Source organism: Cavia porcellus, unplaced genomic scaffold, assembly GCF_034190915.1.
Source record: "Cavia porcellus strain 051 isolate PalLab524CR breed Dunkin Hartley unplaced genomic scaffold, mCavPor4.1 scaffold_9, whole genome shotgun sequence".
Lineage (NCBI taxonomy): Eukaryota > Metazoa > Chordata > Mammalia > Rodentia > Caviidae > Cavia > Cavia porcellus.
In genome coordinates, this window is record NW_026947492.1 from 18,770,957 (window position 1) to 18,789,156 (window position 18,200).

The 18,200-nt window shown below is 43.1% G+C and overlaps 1 long non-coding RNA gene across 1 annotated transcript; it reads right to left on the reverse strand.

The window, feature by feature from the left end:
* Nucleotides 1-2,800: 2,800 nt before the first annotated feature.
* LOC134477633 (uncharacterized) lies at nt 2,801-17,439 on the reverse strand. The gene is made up of 4 exons (XR_010049708.1): nt 17,311-17,439; nt 15,883-16,088; nt 5,740-5,828; nt 2,801-4,062 (listed from the first exon to the last, which is right to left on the reverse strand). It is a non-coding gene; the product is annotated as an uncharacterized LOC134477633 (long non-coding RNA).
* Between the last annotated feature and the right edge of the window lie 761 nt (nt 17,440-18,200).

Below are 18,200 nucleotides of genomic sequence, written 5' to 3' on the forward strand. Positions count from 1 at the left end.
CCAAACATATCAAGACAATGCAAAACCATTCAAGAGAATGACAGTATTACAGGGTATTTAGAACCAACTATCAGAAAATGAACAATGGTTTCTATATAATCTCCTTGTCTATAAAGGCTTTTGCTTATATTATCACATATAATAAAATCCAATAAGATACCTGTTAAGACCAATAGAGACGAAGAATTAAAGCTTGATGGGACTTCAAAGCAAGATGATACTAAATCAGCACTAGCTATTATAATATCTTGTTTTCTCCAAAATAGCTGTTCCTACCATCCAACCTTCTCTGCCTCATTTCTGTTGAGATATTTGTTGTCAGTTTGTCTTTTTCATTTCGCTTTCTGCTCCATTCATTGTGGCCTCTCTGCCACTGTTTCTGAAGTCTTGGTATTTTCCTTTTTTTAGAATATCCTGCAGTAATTTCTGTAGAGTTGAATTAGTGGTTTCAAATTCCTCTAGTTCCTCTTTATCTGGAAGCACCTTGTTTTTCCATCAATTTCTAGGGACAGTTTTGCAGGATATACCAACTTTGGCTGGAGGTTGTTGTCTTTCAAAGCTTGAATTATTTCCCCCCAAGCTCTTCGTGATTTGATGGTTTATGCTGAGAAGTTTGCTGTAATTCTGATGGGTGTTCCCTTGTAAATGATCTGTTTCTTGTCTCTGACAGCTTTTAGTATTCTGCTCTTATATTGGATTTCTGGAATTTTGATTATTATATGCCTGGGTGTAGCTCTGTTTGGGTTGTAGGTGGCTGGGGTCCTATATGCCTCATACATCTGAGTATCTTTACCTTTTGCTAAATTAGGGAAATTCTCTTGGATTATTTCTGTGAATAGCTTTTGTAGTCCATTTGTTTGTGTCCCTACTTCTTCTTTTATGTTCTTAATTCTTAGGTTGTAGATCCTCTTATCATCTTCTAGCCTTTGTATTATTGCTGTTTGTTTTCTTATTATTTTTAAAAAGTTTTTCATTTCATGTTCCCATGTTACAAGTCTGCCCTCCGATTCAGATAATCTATCTTTAGTTTCTTTCAAGCAGTTATGCCAGCTTTCGATAGAGTTTTTAGTTTCCTGGTAATCTCTTTGAGCCTGGTTCACATATTCTATGTTCTCTCTATTTTCTCCATCAAACAATTCTCCCCTTTTTTTCTGTTCTTCCATTCCACCATCTGTTTTTTCTTGGGCAGTGCTTAGCATTTCTCTAACTATTCTACTTATATCTTGCTTTATTTCATTAAATACTTCATTTTTTAACTCGTCTATGAGGCTCTGGAGATATCACTTTATGTCTATTGGTGCCATGTCTCATAGTGCATGTTTTATGTCTTCCTTTTTCCTGGATCAGTGTTTTCAGGATTGGGGACTGAGGACCCTTTCTTGTTGCTTCGTCTTCCCATACTTTTTGTTCCTTCCATACAAGCGAATGTAGGAGGCCCAATTTTTTTCTCTTTGTCCGGTTACAGTTTGTTAGAATTGTGCCGGCTATGTGTTCCTGCACACTGCAGTGTACTAGGGAGACACAGACCTGGGCATCCTCTGCTGGGCTCGCCCCTCCAGGTCAACCTACAGAAGGCTTCACCACTAGGGTGCACCTCCAGGCACTGGGACCTGGTTTGGGTTAGCCTACTGGGTGTTGGTCAGTGGTATCACGCAGGCCAGGCACTCCCCACCAATCCCGCTTGAGAGGGGAATATGCGACTAATGTCACTGCAGCGCTCTGTTCCAGCAAGTCTGCCCAGTCCCAATATGTCCTTTGCTGGAGCCTCCTACTCTATGAAAGGGTCCCTGTTCCACTCACTCACCGCAAGTCGATGTAGGGCTCCCTGCTAGTCCCGCTCTCAACTCAGTTTGCAGATTCCCACTTTCGGAGCTTTCCTGCGTCTTTCTCCCTGCCCAGCAGATTTGGACGCAGCAGTGGCAGCAGGAAATTCTAATCGCGGCTTCCAGTGGTGCAGGTTCGAGCTTCTGAGCTTAGATTTTATCTATTTCTGTTATAGCACCAGGATTGGATTTCCAGTTGGTTTCCCTTAGCTTAATTCATTCCTGGGTCGGCAGGGCGTATCTTCCCTTGCTTAGGACTCCTCATACCGCACCATTCCTGGATTTTAAGCAGGGTATCTCAGAGAGCCTCCGTAGCTGCTGCTATTTATCTGCCATGTTCTTCCGGAAGTCTCAGCAACACAAATTTTTAATTAAATTAACTTTGTGACTCAAGCAATGCAGAGAAAAAGAAAATTTCAACAAACATTATTGTGCAAATTAGCATCAGAAAAGGAACAAATACAAAATTACATTCAATTTTTTGTAAGAAGCATTCTTAAAATGTTTCAAACAGAACTCTTACAAATATAAAACTTCCTGGAAGTTTCAAAAGTCAATAGAGTTTAGGGTTTCCTCATGCAATTACCATATGACACAATAATTCTGCTTCTGAGTGTATCTTAACAGGACTGAAAACATGTTTATGGAAAATTTTGATCAGAGTAGCATTATTGTATATAACAGATACTTGGAAATAGGGAGAGGCTAGTCAAATGGGAAGGGGAACAAAGGATGGGAGATGTGAAAAAGAAGGAAGGGAAAAGAAAAACAGAGAACAGAAAGAAGAAAATGGAGACAAAAACAAGGAGGGGAAGAGGGGTTGAATGGAAGAGAGAGGAATAGGGAAAAAACAAGAACCAGGATGTATCATGTACAGGTAACAGCTTCCTCTGATGAATGTGATCATTATAATATATCTAAAATGTACCCCAAAATTAGTCAAGATAATAGTAGCATTATTTATAATAGTCAAAAAGTAGAAACAAGTAAAATGTTTATTAGTTCATCAATGGATAAACAAAATGTATAACAGCCCTACAATGGAATGTTATTCAACCATAAAAAGGAATAAAGTATTACTGCATGCTAGAACATAGATGATCTTAAACACATCCTGCTAAATGAAAAAATCCAGACACAGAAGAACACATACAGCATGATTTCATTTATATTAAATGTTTAGAAATCCATAAAATCAGAAGATAATTTAGTGTCTGTCAAGGAGTAGAAGTAAGGAAAATTTGGGCTAACTGCTAATGGATACAGGTTTCTTTTCAGGGTGATGGTATCTGGCATTGGTGGTACTATTGCACAACATAGTAAAAGTACTAAAAACCACTGGAGAACTTTATGTTACATGAAGCATATCACCATTTTAAAAGATTATTAAAATAAAACTCAGATGAAGTTTAGGAGGAAAAAATGAGAAAATAGTAGAATCTGGGCATGGTTACACACCTGTAATCTCAGTTACTCAGGGAAGTAAGGCAGGAAGATTGCTGAAATTCACAGATTTGAGACCAGACTGGGCAACACAATAATACCCTGTCTCAAAAACAAGGATATAGAATATATCCAAAAGAATTTAAAAGGCAATACAGAAACAATACTATACATTAATAATGAAATGATTCAAGAAATGGTCCCAGAACTAAAGGACACGGGTTTCAGATTTAAAAGACCTATAAGCTCACAGTCCTTGCCCTACAGTGCTCCCCTGTAGCTGATGAAACCTAATACTTGATACCTACATCTTGAAGGAGGGGTTTATTTTGGTTCATGGTTGCAGTCCCTGGTGGGCTGGCTCCCAGGCAGAAACAGTGTGATGGAGGGGTCTGGAAGAGAAAAGCTGCTCACATCGTGGAAGCCAGGAAGTAGAGAGAGAGAAAAGGAATTGGGGAAGGAGCGAGACTCTTCCAGGTCTTCCCCCACAGTGAGCTGCCTCTCACCAGACTCCACCTCCTGACACCAAGTCAGCCTTGGTGCTACCATGACCCAGGCGCCTTCCTAAAGTCCCACGGAGAGACACATGATGTTCTTGGGGGAAATTCTAGATCTAGATCTGAGCCGTCATATTAACATTCCATCTCTGGCCCTCAAAAGACTCATTTTCAATCTCATTATCCAAATGTTGTTAGTCCACCACAAAGTTTCCAAAGTCTTAACAGTTCCAGTATTTCTGAAAATTCCAAGTCCAAATTCTCCTCTGAGCCTAAAGGCAAACTCCTAGCTGTGAGCCCTGTAAAAATCAAAAAGAAAGTTGCACATTTCTAATACACAATGAGCACAGGGTAAACACTTTTATTCCATCAAGGTACAATAGGAGGACCAAAAAGGATAAAGCAAAAGCAAGACAAAACACAGCAATGCAAACATTAAACCTTATAGCTCCAGGTCCAGCCCCCAGGCGTCTATGGCATTACTGGTTTCAGCTTTCTGGATTCTTTCTTGGTACAGCTGTAGTCACTGCTTACAGCCTTCTCCAGCAGATGTTCCACATTCCTGATGTCACCAGCTTTCTGGGGTCTGTACTGCACTTCTGACTTCACTCTCGTGCCTCCATCCACTGTCTTTTCAGGGTCACACTGCCTGGCCTCTCAGGCCTTCTTCTGAAATCTGGCTGGAAGCCTCCTTGACCTTCTAACTCTTGAATTCTGCATACTCATACTGTTCTTTTTCAACACTAGTACAATTAGTAGTATAGTCATTTTAGTTATCATGTATATACAAATGTATGTCTTTTTCCTTTTCCCTTCCTTCTTCTTTTCAACTGAAACTTCTAGAGTCTGGTCCTTACTGTCCCTATCTCTATGGGCCTTTGGGCCTTCTGAGCCCTGATCAGAATCTTCAGTCAAGCTCTGCTTAGAGCACTCTAGGGATTCTCTAGCTGGCATCTCCAAATCTTTCCAAACTCTTCCTAAAAACCAGTTCCAAACACTATTGCACCAGGTATATTCACAACACCAAGCCCACTCCTGGTACCAAACACTGTCTTCATCGCTTAATCATCACTGAGACACAATACCTGACAAACACAATCTAAAGAAGGAGAGGCTTATTTTGGCTCCCAATTCAGTTCCTGGTCAGCCGGTCTCAGGCAGGAGCAGCATGGTGGAAGGGTCTCAATAGAGGGAAAAGCTGTCACATCATAGCAGAAAGAGAAGAAAGGACCTGGGGAAGGAGATACACACTTCCAGGTCACTGCTCCAATGACCCACCTTTAACCAAGTCCCAATTCCCGCCAGTAAACCAGCTGCAGTGTTGCTATGACCCAATCACCTTCCAAAACCCCTATCTCTGAACACATGAGGCTTTAGGGGTAGTCCAGATCTAAACCCAACAACTCTTCTCTCCAGATTCCAGCCATTTCTTTCTCTCATTGATTCTTTAGATCTATCGTAAACATCTTCTAGATTATGTCCTACCTCTTATGAGTCTTTATACTCCAGTATGTCAGCTACCAACTGAAACACTAATTATGCAAAAAAAAAATGGCTTTTTTAGCAGGGCATGGTGACACATACCTGTGACCCCAGAACTTGGGAAGCTGAGGCAAGAGGATCATTGCAAATTCATGGCCAATCTGAGCTACATAGTGAATTCAAAGCCAGTCTGAACTACGCGTAGTGAGACTGTCTCAACAAAAAAAATTTTTTTTTGAATGATTTTTCTCGTGGATCCAAGGGCAACTAGAGCTTGGGCACTGATCTGAGTTGGGCATCACTAGCTCATGCCTTAGTGGCTAGATCACGTCTGCTTCCCACACTAGGCTTACAGATGATTGGAGCAAGTGTTCCCATGTCTTTCACTTCCCTTAGACCAGGAGATGTACTTCTCTCACGGCAGCAACAGGGACACATAGAGCAAACAAAAATGTAGATATCTCCCAACTTGGAATTATGTCCAGAAGACTCACCATAAGCTGAAAATATTGAAAGTGGGTCGAGGATTTAGCTCAGTGTCTTAAGTGCATGCCTGGTAAGTACAAAGTCATGAGTTCGATCCCTGGTCCCAAAAAGAAAAAAGAAAATATTGTAAGTTGAATGCATATTTAATACACCTAGCCTATCAAACAACACAGTTTAGCCTTGTCTGTCTAACACATATTTAGAACACAGTTTGCCAAAATCATAAAATAAAAAAAAAAAAAGACTAGGGATTTAGCTCAGCGGCATAAGCACCTGCCTTGCAAGCGCATGGCTGAACGATCCCTGGTACTGGTAAAAAAAAAAAAAGAGACTATTTTATATAAAGTGTTAGATATCTCATGTAACTTATTGAACACCTGTATCCTAAAATATCAGCAATACAGTACACTGTAGAGTATCAGTTGCTGATCAGCATGGTCATGACAGTGGGGCCATCTGGGAACTGTAGGTCACTACAGCTGCCCCCCATATCAAAAGAGAGTATTGTACCACATTTTCATGATTTCTAGTGAAGGCACATCACTGTTGTACCATCATAAAATGAAAAAAAATGTAAGTCAAACAACCATATATGGGAATATTTCTACATATATATTGAGCAGCTTTCCTATTGCTGGAATAAAATGCCTGACATTGGCAATTAAAGAGGAGGGTTTATCTTCTCTCATTATTTCAAAGGTTTTGGTTCACAGGTTCACAGTAAGCTGGCATGAAGGCAGGAACACCATGGCAGAATGGTGTGTGGCAGAGGGAATCTGCTCAGATCATTGCCCAACATTTCCATCAGGGGAAAAGCTGGGGAAGAGGGAGCCAGGAATCAGATATAGTCCCCAAGGTCACAAACCATGACCCACTGCCTCCAAACCATGCCCCATCTCCTAATAGTCCTTCCATCATGAACTCACCAATGAGCGAACCCATTAAAGAGGTTAGTACCTTCAAATCTCTCTCGCTCTAGATAACAGGTTAGTAACTTTCATCTCTTTCTCAATCCAGTTAAGTTGACAACAAAGATCAACTGGCAAAACATGATGACTTTTAAGGACTGAGGTTGGAGCTGACTTGCTTTCCCTTCACATATAATGCGGGCACAAAAGGGCATGGATACAGACAGTGAAGAAGGTTGGAGTCAGTTAGTCAATCTGCCTCTCCTTCTTACTTACATCTTTATAAATATCTCCTTTATTAAATCCACCTCAGTTACCTCCATTTGAGTTGCCATATGTTGTCTTCCAGGCTACAGATAGATATAGAGATAGGTACCGGGAGGGGCCCAAGGAAACAGATCCTCAAAATAGTATTTTGATATTTTATTGCTCTCATATATTTTAAAAACACACAACTAACCCCCTCCCAGAAGGAAATGGAATACTAACAATCTATGACATTCAGTGGCATAACAGTGACTAAACTTACCATTGATGGTGGCAAGGAATAAATTCAGGTGCAGAGCAATAGAAATAAAGTGACCATGGTGACATCAGTGACTATAAAGACTGCACAGTCAGCTTCCTGTCTTTGATGGATCTGAAGACTGTGAACAGGGAAAAAGACCATACTGCATGCCTTGAGTATCCAACTCAGAACTGGATGGAAAATCAGCCTCTATAGTGACTCTAAAGAGGTCTTTCTCTTCTGGAAGCTAAGCTGATATGAATTAGGATAAAGTCTAGAAAATGATTTCAAGGGTTGCAGAGTTGAAAACCCAATTAGACACTCAAACCCTTCAGTGTCAGTCTCCTACAATAACCTGAGTGTCCTGATAGGAAAGTAGTGTGATCCAGAGATGCTGGATGAAGAGGTTGTGCAGACATGGATGAGACTAAGAATTTGAATGCTAAAATCCTTCTACGCCTCTGGGGGGAAGTTTATACCTGCAACACTATTTCCATTCAACAGAAACCTTTCAATGACTGCATTCACATGGCAGTGTGATTTCCCCAGGACCCCTCTGGACTCCCCTCGTTGCTTTCAGACGCACAAGGAGAATTAAACACCGGCACAGTCCACACTGTAAAGCACATGACCCAGATTCAAAGGAGACAGCCTTCATTGCCAGAAGAACTGCAGGGTTTCATTAACTTGTATCGGCAGGAATCCTGGGAGTATAGATTTAAATGAATTCTAGCATGATGAGACTGTGAATATAGGCTAAGACTTGAAAAATGATTGCAAAGAGGAATTAAGATTTGACGGCATGGTCTGAATACTCAGGATGTGGCATTAACGGCTAAGCTGGTCCATCTCAATAATAAATTACACTTAGTAGAACTGCTGTGTCATGTGAAAGGGGAAGTCTAAATAAATGTCAAAAGACATAAGAATGCTAAAATGGACTGTTATGTGGACCTTATAAACTTCCTAGCCATATCCCTCTGAGAGGTCCAAAGGATATTCCCTCCGAGAATTAAAAAATAAACTGAGTTGTACGTAGTGCTGCACTCCTGTAAGCCCAGCACTCAGGAGGCTGAAGCAGGAGGATCACCTCTAGCTTGAGGCAAATCTGGGCTACATAATGACTTTAAGGCAAGCCTGAATTACATAGCAAGACCCTGTTAAGAAAGAAAGAAAGAAAGATTGACGCTTAGACATGGTACTGAACACCTGTCATCTCAGCGTTCTAGAAGGCAAAGGCAGGAGGTGGGCAAGTTTGAGCCCAGCCTGCGAAAGCTGGCTCAAAGTTTTTTAAAACTCCAAAAGGGTTGAAGATGTAGCTCAGTGAGAAGGCCTTGAGCTCAGTCTTTAGTACCATGGAAGACAAGAGCAAGGAAATAAAGAAGAAAGAAAAGAAACTGAAATAGTTCTAATTATAAAACCTGAATCACCTCTTTGATTCACTAGTCATCAGGTAGATAAAAGACAGAGTTTTGGTCTAAGTTCCATAGGATCATGAAACCATTTTGTGATTCTCAGTCTCCAAAGGTATATTGGAATAAAAATAGCAACTGAGAGGCCCCTCATATTGGTTTCCTGACTCACAGAATGAGTGTTTTGTTTTGTTTTGTTTTGTTTTGAGGACTTCTATGGTCAGAAGAAAGTACCAGGCAACAGAAGTTCCTAAAACTTCCCCATGCAAACCCCACTGTCGCTCCACAGCTGACAACCCAAAAGCAAAGTGACCACCCCAGAGGAACCGCAGACTCAGCCACCTGACAGAGGAAGAAGTGTGGCTCCAAGTCTCTTCCCATCCTTCCTGACTCCACCAAAATCCAGAGGGTCTTGCAGAAAGGCTGTCAATCACCCACCCTTAATCAGCAGTGCCATTCATCTCTGACTCTGGGTGTGGTAACTTTATGGAACAAAACAATACAGATGTTAACCTAACAAATTATTTTTCCCTCCATCCCTGTCACCAACAAGGATCAGTAGCAACCTGACAACAGTACACCTCCACTTGCTAATCTTAGCCTACCTCAGTGTCCCTGCTTTGCTGTCCTAAGGTAGCCTGTAAAGACCTTGGTTATCTTTTTTTTTCTATTATTAAGTTTATAGGTACAATTTAGATATACACATTGATCACATTCATCACGGAACATTTGTACCTGTACATGGTATATCTTGGTGCCTCTTTTTTTCCGTTCCCCTCTCCTCCTTTCAATCCCGCAAAATCCTCCCATTTACAAAGCTGTGTTTCCATCTTATCCTTCTTTTCTGGTTTTTTTCTTTTCACTTCCTTCCCTGGCCCCTCCTGTTTCCCTTTCCTTTTGAACAATGTCTTCCTATTTCACAATATCTTTAATATATTTCAATTCTTAGTTACACTTTCAGGTTCTCACACCAGAGAGACAGCCCAGTATTTTTTTTTTTTTTTTTTTTGGTCTTTTTCCTTTTTATCGGTACCAGGGATCGAATTCACGACCGCCTGCTTGCAAGGCAGGTACTTATGCTGCTGAGCTAAATCCCCAGCACCTGACAGCCCAGTATTTACATGTATCCAATTTATTTCAGTTAAGAATACATCCATTTTGGTATAAATGTATCAGATTTATCCTCCTTTTTGGCAAAGGAGAATTCCATTGTATAAAAAAGCATCTTTTTATCCACTCATCGGTTGAGGTGTGTTGGGAATGTTTCCAAGATTTTAATTCTTTCCACCAAGAAGTGGAATACCTGGGTTGAATAAAACCTCTAGTCCTAGTTTTTTGAGGAATATTTATACTGATTTCTATAGTGGTTGCATCAATCTACACCCCCACCAACACTGGAGAAGGGTTCCTTTTCCCCACAGCCCCACCAGCATTTGATACTGGTTGATTTCTTGATAATAGCCATTCTTTCTAGAGTGCGATGGAATCTCAGCATTGTTTTAATTTGCATTTCTTGAAAGGCCAATGATACCAAATATTTTTTCATATATTTACTTGCCACTTCTACTTATTTATCTGATCAGTGCGTATTCATGTCAGCTGCCCATTTTTGGACAGGGTCTTTAAATGTGAAGGAGTCAGATTTTTTTCAATACTTTATGTATTCTAGAGAGTAGTTCTTTGATATAGACCTGGAAAAAATTTTTCCCATGCTGTTGGTTGTCTGTTCACTCTGTTGGTGATTTCTTTTGTTATGCAAAAGCTTCTTAATGAGATCCCAGTTGTTAATTGTTTTGTGATAGTTCCTATGCAACTGGGGTTTTGTTAATGAAGTCTTTACTTACACCAATATCTATTCTCTCTTCCAGTAGATTTAGTGTTTCTGTTTTAATATCTAGATCTTTGACCCATTTTGATTTTAGTGTAATGCATGGTGATAGACATGGGTTTAGTTTTAGTCCTCAGCATGTGTAGAGCCAGTTTTTCCAGCACCATTTATTAAAGAGGCTGTCTTTCTTCCAGTGAATGTCTGGTAACTTTGTCAAACATAAGATGTCTAAGTATGTCTGCAGTCACTTCTGTGTCTTGTAATCTGTTCTATTGATTCTTGGGTCTTTTTTTTTTTTTTTTTCTTTTCTCTTTTTTTGCTAGTACCACACTGTTTTTAGCACAGCAGCTTTACAGCATAATTTCAAGTCAGGGATTGTGTTGTCTTCTGCTTTGCCTTTGTTGCCCAGAACTGCCTTTGCTATTCTAGATCTCCTCTGGTATCAAATGAATTTTAGGAATATTGTCTAAAGCTGTGAGATATACTGTGAGAAATTTGATTGAGAATTCATTAAATCTGTAAAGCAAGTTTTGAGAGTAAGGCCATTTTTACTATATTGGTTCTTTCTATTCAAGAAAAAGGGATATCTTTCCATTGTTTAATATATTCTTCAATCTCCTTTTTCAGAGCACTGTGATTTTCAATATAGAAGTCTTTTACTTAATTCGTTAGATTGATTTGTAGGTATTTTTTGTGCTGCTGTGAAAAGTGTGGTTTCCTTAATTTCTTTCTCAATGAGTTTGTTATTCAGGTACATGAGAGCTACTGATTTTTGAGTGTTGGCTTTGTACCCAGCTACATGAAAACCTTGATTATCTTGATATTCCACAGAACATCCCAGCAGTTATTCCCTGGTAATGTCATAGAAAGTTCAAAAGCTTGCCGTATCAGTGGAGGTCCTAAAGATCTAGTGGTCTACTTCCTATCAGGATGTATTTCTTAAAGTAAAAGAATGGGTTGTCCAAAAAGGAAGCATGATGCTTGGTGGGCCTCTTCAGATTTTGGAAGAAACGTACACTACCTGTGAATGTGTTGCCCTACTCTTCATGAGGCCTTTGTGTTGAGCAGGATCCAACACAAGGAAAGCCTTTGCCATCAGGTCACACAAGCTCTCCTGCCACGTCTACCCAAACCTGACCACCAAGTAGTAAGTGGGAAGGTGATACATTCTCCCCACGAATTATTCCACACAGCTTTGGTCAAAGAAAGCCTCTTAGTGGAGGATATAAGACTCACTGCTAGAAAAGAAGGCTGAGTCTTCCCAGTCAACAAGAGCATTTAAAAGGTTCCTGTGTTTCCAAGAAACTTTGTTTCTAAAGACTCATCTCAGAAAGTATGGTCCCTAAGTTAGAAAAGTCACACAAAGCAGTTTCCTGCTCTACAGCGACACAATCAGACCTGGGAACCATAGGCTTCCTTCCACCCAGTCCTCTAGACCGCAAAGTCATTGTCCAAGTGTTTTAAAGTATTCCTTTTTCAAAAATTTTAAATAATAAAGTATTTCTTTGTCACCAGGGCCATCAGCAGTTAAGATGATGCTGGCAAATGATGCAAAATAAGGACAAAGAACATCAGAGACCTGGGAAAAGCATCTCTAAAGTAGTGACTATAGCCAATCTTACCTAGCATACCTAAGGGTGATTTTTTAAATTTTTATTTCAATTTAATTTTTAAACAATAGAAACATAAAATTGTATATAGTTTGGGGGCACCATGTAATGTTTCAATACATAGAAACACTGTAAATACATAGAAACACTGAAGTCCCAGTAAACATGGCTACCTCCTTAAAACAGTTATCAATACAGTGAAAACATTCAAGACCAAGGCTGATTTTTTAAAAAATGTTTTACATTACAAACAACCATAGTTTCTGGCAAAATAGACTCCTTCCTAGCAGAGACAGTGGCTACCCCTTCCAGAAAAGTCCCCAAATCTGCCCTGAGAGGCCAGAGGAAGGGAAGCCTGAGAAAGGGTGCTGAACCTCAGGCTGCAGCAAGACCTGAAACAAGTGGCATCTGCTATCCCCCTTCTGACAGCTTGGAAAGATGGCGGCTGCTATGGACTGACATTCTGTCCCTCACCACCACTACCCACATTAGTTTGTTGAAACTCTAATCCCTGATGGTATGGTACTTTGAGATAGGACCTTTGGAGGACTTCAGGTCATGAGGGTGGAGCCCTCCTGATGAGATTAGTGCCCTTATAAGAAGACACAATAAACTAGACCTGGTGATTTGTAATCCACCAATCAGGGGCTGAGGCAGGAGGATTGCCATAAATCAAAAGTCAGCCTGGGCTACAGAGTGAGTTTAAGACCAGTCTGAAGGATACAGCAAGACTCTTCTGAGACAGAGGCAGAGACACACAGAGAGAGAGACAGAGTATTTTCTTTGCCTTGGAAGGATATCAGCAGAAGATCCTTGTCTGAAAGCCAGGAAGAGGCCCTTCTCACTCTACAGTGATCAGCCATTGTTTGGGTCTTGGACTGCTCTGTCTCCAGAACTGTTAAGAATAAATGTTATTTGTGCCACCCAGTGTACATTATATTTGTCATAGCAACCAAAGCCGACTAAGACAGGAGCCAGAAGCCGGTGAGTCCTGATGAGTGAATCCTGGACATCCTCAGCCAAACCACCCAAGAGGAATCTCGAGGCGCAGCCTGAAGGGACACGCGTCACCCACAAGACATGTGCCCCTTCTCCCTCCGCCTCCCCAAGAGCACCAGAAGGGAGCCCAGGCCCATCCCTGGGATGGCTGAGTGGCCAGACTGAGAAGCAGAGCCGGGGTGCGGCTTGGGGCTGGGAACCCAGAAGGAAGGGTCTGCGGGCAGCATGGTGACCAGGCAGGCGCAGAGGGCCCTTGCATGTGTGCGTCCATTCCCCGGTGCACGGGAAGGGCAGCTGCCCTCTGGTCTGAGGCTGCCGCCACCTCCTGGCGCTTGGGGAGGACACAGCCAGGACAGAAGTGGCCGCAGCCCAACGCCTGCGATTCTGCTGCAGACGAGGCTGGACGGCCGGGTCTACGCGCGGGGCCGTTGGTGTAGGCACCGACCTGGGACCGCGACGCTGTCCCGACCCGCACGGGTGTCGGTGGCGGCAGCCGTGCGCTTCCCGCCTGGGCTCTCCAGCCCCAGGCAGCAGGTCCCGAAGGCTCCCTTCGCCCCGGCACCTTGCGCTTCCCAGCACCCAGCTCCCCGCAGCCGGCCTCAGGGCTCAGCCTTTCTCCCTCCTCCCGGTCCCGGGGAGCGCAGGCAGCGAGCAGGCAGGCGAAATGCTAAGGTACTAATTGTCTTAATGAAAATGGCAAACACATCCTTCCATCTGGCAGCACGAAAGAAGAGGCTTTTGGAGATACAATTATCCACTACGGGAGAGAGTAAAATATTTGTCAGGGTTAGCAATCAAACTAATATCCCCAATTACTAGCACCCCACTAATGCGATTGTGACATGGCCAGGGCAGGTAGGTATAGAGATAGAGGTGATACATAGTTATCGTCCTAGTTGCAAGGACGTACCACCTACTTGTGGCGTAAAAATCCAAAGGGTCTTTTTTTTCCAGACCAGGAATCTCTGCCTCTGAGACAGGCATTTTGCATATCTGGAGATTCAGGGCAACGGAGATTGAGATGATGCCCTGATGTCTGATTGTCAAATACACACACACACACACACACACACACACACACACACACACACGCTGACGTTGAGACTGCAGCTGGGGCTGATGTCCATCTGGAGTCTGTACTCCCAAGATTCCAGAGGGCAAGGCCAGCAACCCCTCGCACCACCAGTCACCTTCTGTGCCTTGCATACAGCCTTCTCCATCCTCTGCAGCCCACCGTAGTAGCCCACTTATGGTCAGATATATTTGCAATTTCTGACATTTTTTTCCTTTGTGAAATCTGTATACAGCAAAAGCTGGGTTTGCTTTAGGCAGAGCATATGCTTCGTATTTATTGGAAGAAGTTTTCGAGTTCCTTAGCATTCTGTTCACTGATATTCCGTATGTTAAAAATATCTCTGCATTTTCCCCTGATACTCAATAGTAGGCAGCCACAGTTTTCCTCTCTAGTTTTTCTGGGCAGAAATCAGTACATGCTCTCTCCACAGCCAGGGGGAGTTTTCTGTACCACTGCAGACCCTGACCTGATTTCTCACCCATGAAGAGAAATACAATTTTCTTACTCTCCGCCAGTTTTAAGGATAATGATATAAGGCAGCCTGCTTCCAGGGAGCAAAGTCCCTTATTTTAGAAATGAAAAAAGCTGAAGCCAACCATTTCATTTCTTACTAAGTCTAGAATTCTGATCCCTCTTCTGGGTGTATAATGTGTTCGGTGTAGAAGGGGGGATGGAACACCAGGAAGTCTGGGACTGCAGGAAAGAGCAGATGAGCTGAGCAGGGGCACTCTTCCCAGGAAGAGAGGGCTGCGATCCCCTCAGGACCTACAAGTGGGGCCCTCAGTTCTGATGCCCTTAGGATTTCCCAGAGTTCCAACACAGAGGGTATTGACTCTCATGAGTCTCCCAGATACACAGGCGGTATGACCTCGCAGTGGGACCTTGAGCTTTACAACTACAGGAAAATAAACAAGCCAGCACTACCCACTTTTGAGAAATAGAAATAGAATTAGGAATTAAAATGGCAGAATCACTATCCAATCTCTTAGCCGTGTGTGTATGTGTGTGTGTGTGTGTGTGTGTGACAGGCAGATGGAGACAGACATGTACACATGCAAGCGACAGAGTGCTCATAACTGAGATGGGCGTTACAAATTCCATAGAAGAGGCTTCAGTTGGGTTTGCTCTTCATCTGTGCTGCTGGAAGGTTGCCATAGAGTGGAGTTGTCCAGGCTGCAGGCGACTGGCTCCAGTTGCCCTCAGAGATTTCCCAGAAATTACATCCCCCAAATTCATTCATAGAAATTCCTGCAGCCCGATGTCTCAATGGAGCTGTCCAAGAGCTGGGCTATAAGTCCTGACTTGGTAACTTCTAGCCTATCAGAAACCCACCACAGGTCCCCTGATCTGTCTACCGGTGTCTGTGAACTTATGAACACAATATACTTCGGAAATTCTTTTTGCTGGCTGGTGATCTATAATTTAAAATACTCTTTTTCATATAAACAACATTCAACAAATGCCTATTGAATGCTAGCTGTACAAACTGCTAGGGATACTGTACATTCCCAGATCAACCTATGAAAACCTATTTAATCATTTTAAAAAAAGAAAAGCAAAGTGATTTTTGTGCACAGAAGAACTGTATTCTGAGCTCCATATTGGACTACCTGGAAAATAGCATTCCCTGCCTTGGCATTGGTTGTTGAAAGTCCCACCTGGTCCCTGAGCAACTGCAATCACAAGTGAGAAGTGTAGAAACCAGTATTTGTTGGGTGCCTACTGTATGCCTGGCTGGGCTTGCATTTTACAGGCATCTATGAAATAGATACAACTGCCCTGATTCTACAGATAAGGAATCCAAAACTCACAGGTTGAGTAAGTTGCCAAAGGTCACACAGTTCTTGAGCTAGAACTTGGGTCCAGTTGTAAATACCAAAGCCCGTGTTCCTTCATCCATCCATCAACTGACCACTTACTCTGGCCTTCACCAGCAAGGGTGCAGCAGCATGAGACCAGGACTGAGGGTACTCTGGAGTGTTCTGGGCATGCCACTGGAGCCACACAGAGGTGAAGTCTGCACACAGATAGATAAACAGACAGCATTATATATAGACTCGTAGGTCTGACATTAAGCTCTGAAAACACCAACCAAGCTAACGACAGGGCCCACTGCCGCCATCCACCTGGCTGATTGCCCTGGAATCCTTAAAAGCAGCCATATACTCAGGTCATCTGCACTCAGCTGCGAATAAGAACCCTTTTATCTCCGTGTGTTTTCTAGGCAAGAAGCTGTAGGAGCCTTGTAGGAGGAAGCCAGAATGTGAGTAATGACAGAGTTGCTTATGTAATAGAATCCACACTATCTAGGGCTCGCGAACTTCTCTGGGATCCAGGGAGCCAAAATCTTTTGCTGCATTCTCTTCCAAGTTCAGCCAAGATGTGTCCTTTTGGGCAAGCCCATTATCTTCTCCAGTTTCCTGCGGTGGCGCTCTGCCCCTTCTTCCCCAACAGAGAGACCCCCAGGAAAGCTGCAGAGCTACCATGAGGGGCTGAGTGGTGACTGCTCTATCCCCCTGCCAATTCCTCTTCACTTCTAGATGCCACCTCTGCATGTCGTCATGCCCCCATCTGTCCCTCAAATGTCTTTAACCTCACCAGAAGTGCCTAGGATGACTGCCCCCCTACCCCGATGCCCAGCCAGGTTACCATAGCCTCTAATTATCTACTGTGTGCAGAGGAGGGATGTCAGCAGCTTCTACTTAAAAAGAAATGTCTCAGCCTGGATACTTGTTTTCCAATTCCACCTCCACCACTAATTAGTTCTGTGTCCCAGGAAATGCACTTACCTCTCTTGACCTCAGTGTCTTCATTTGTAAAGCAGGCATTAAGCCAGATGTCTCAGAAAATCTTTGCAGTTTCTGATTTTGATCCCCTTACCTAGGGATCTGAGCCACCTTACTCTTTTTATTTCATAACCTTAGGAATGGCAAGCTCCATAGGCTTACTGACATGAACTGCACAAACGTGCATCGTGACTGAGGCCCTCCATGCACCAGGTCAGGCCTTTTAGTGTCGGTTCTCTGAGGAGCACCACTGCAGCCCCTGCAGTCAAACAGTGTCTCTAACTCCCCCTCTCTCCCCCGCTACCCTTCACTCCTGCACCGTCTCCCCAACACTCCGTCCACTGCTCAGTCCAGCTTGTGGAGGATTTCTTCTGCACAGCAGGTGGCTGCCCACTAAGCAGTCCCTCCCGGAAGTTAGAGGGACCCAAGTGGAAGAGCAGACTTGTTACTCACCCCATCTCAGCCTCAGGACAGTTTTGCTCTGCTCCACACGCCCTGCGTGGGTTGGCTCCTGTTGCTAGGAGAACCTGACCATTTGCATTTCCTGCTGTTTTTATTTTAGATTAGCAGCCGCACTGCTGCAGGAACACAGGGTATTTTAAGAGAGATGGAAAAAGAAAGGGTGAGGGGAGAGCCTAGCATGGGCCCTCTCTGTGCAGGTCTCCCTGACATTCAGGCCAAAATGACAATATCCCAGATGCCATGTCCACCCTGGCCTCTTGCCTGCTTTTCCCTGAAGAGCACTGTCACCCAGTCCTGACACTTTATAATCACCTTCGAGCCACACAGGTGTAGCACACAAAAGTCAAGCCTTAAAATCAACCACATGTGCGTGCACACACACACACACACACACACACACACACACACTGCCAGTTTCCCCATGTTAAAAGCCTAACAAACAGAAACACTCCTAGATGGCATGTTTAGTCTCACATCTGAGGTTTCCAGAGATGGCTCCTGCTTTCTCCTTGTTCATTTCTCCTGTCCCAGGCACTACCCTAAAGATAAGAGCATGACTTTTCCTACAAAGCCTCAGACAAATTCGTGTTACCTTCCCTGACCCTCTTTTGTTCTGTTAATCTCTCCCACCCCCGTTCTAAAGATCCTTATAACTTATTACCATTTCTTTTTCATCAAATCAGTAATCCAGTCTTCTGTCTCCGACCCGAGACTCTAAACTCTTGGAAGCTGGTGTCTGGGTCCTTTGTCTTGTTTACTCCCATCTTACCTCTAGAGAATCTTGCTCAAAATAGATGTGCATTAGCATTTTTAAAATGTGTTCCCCAACCACCCCGCCGTGCCCCACAAGTGTGTACTGAGCCCAGCTAAGAGATGTGAAC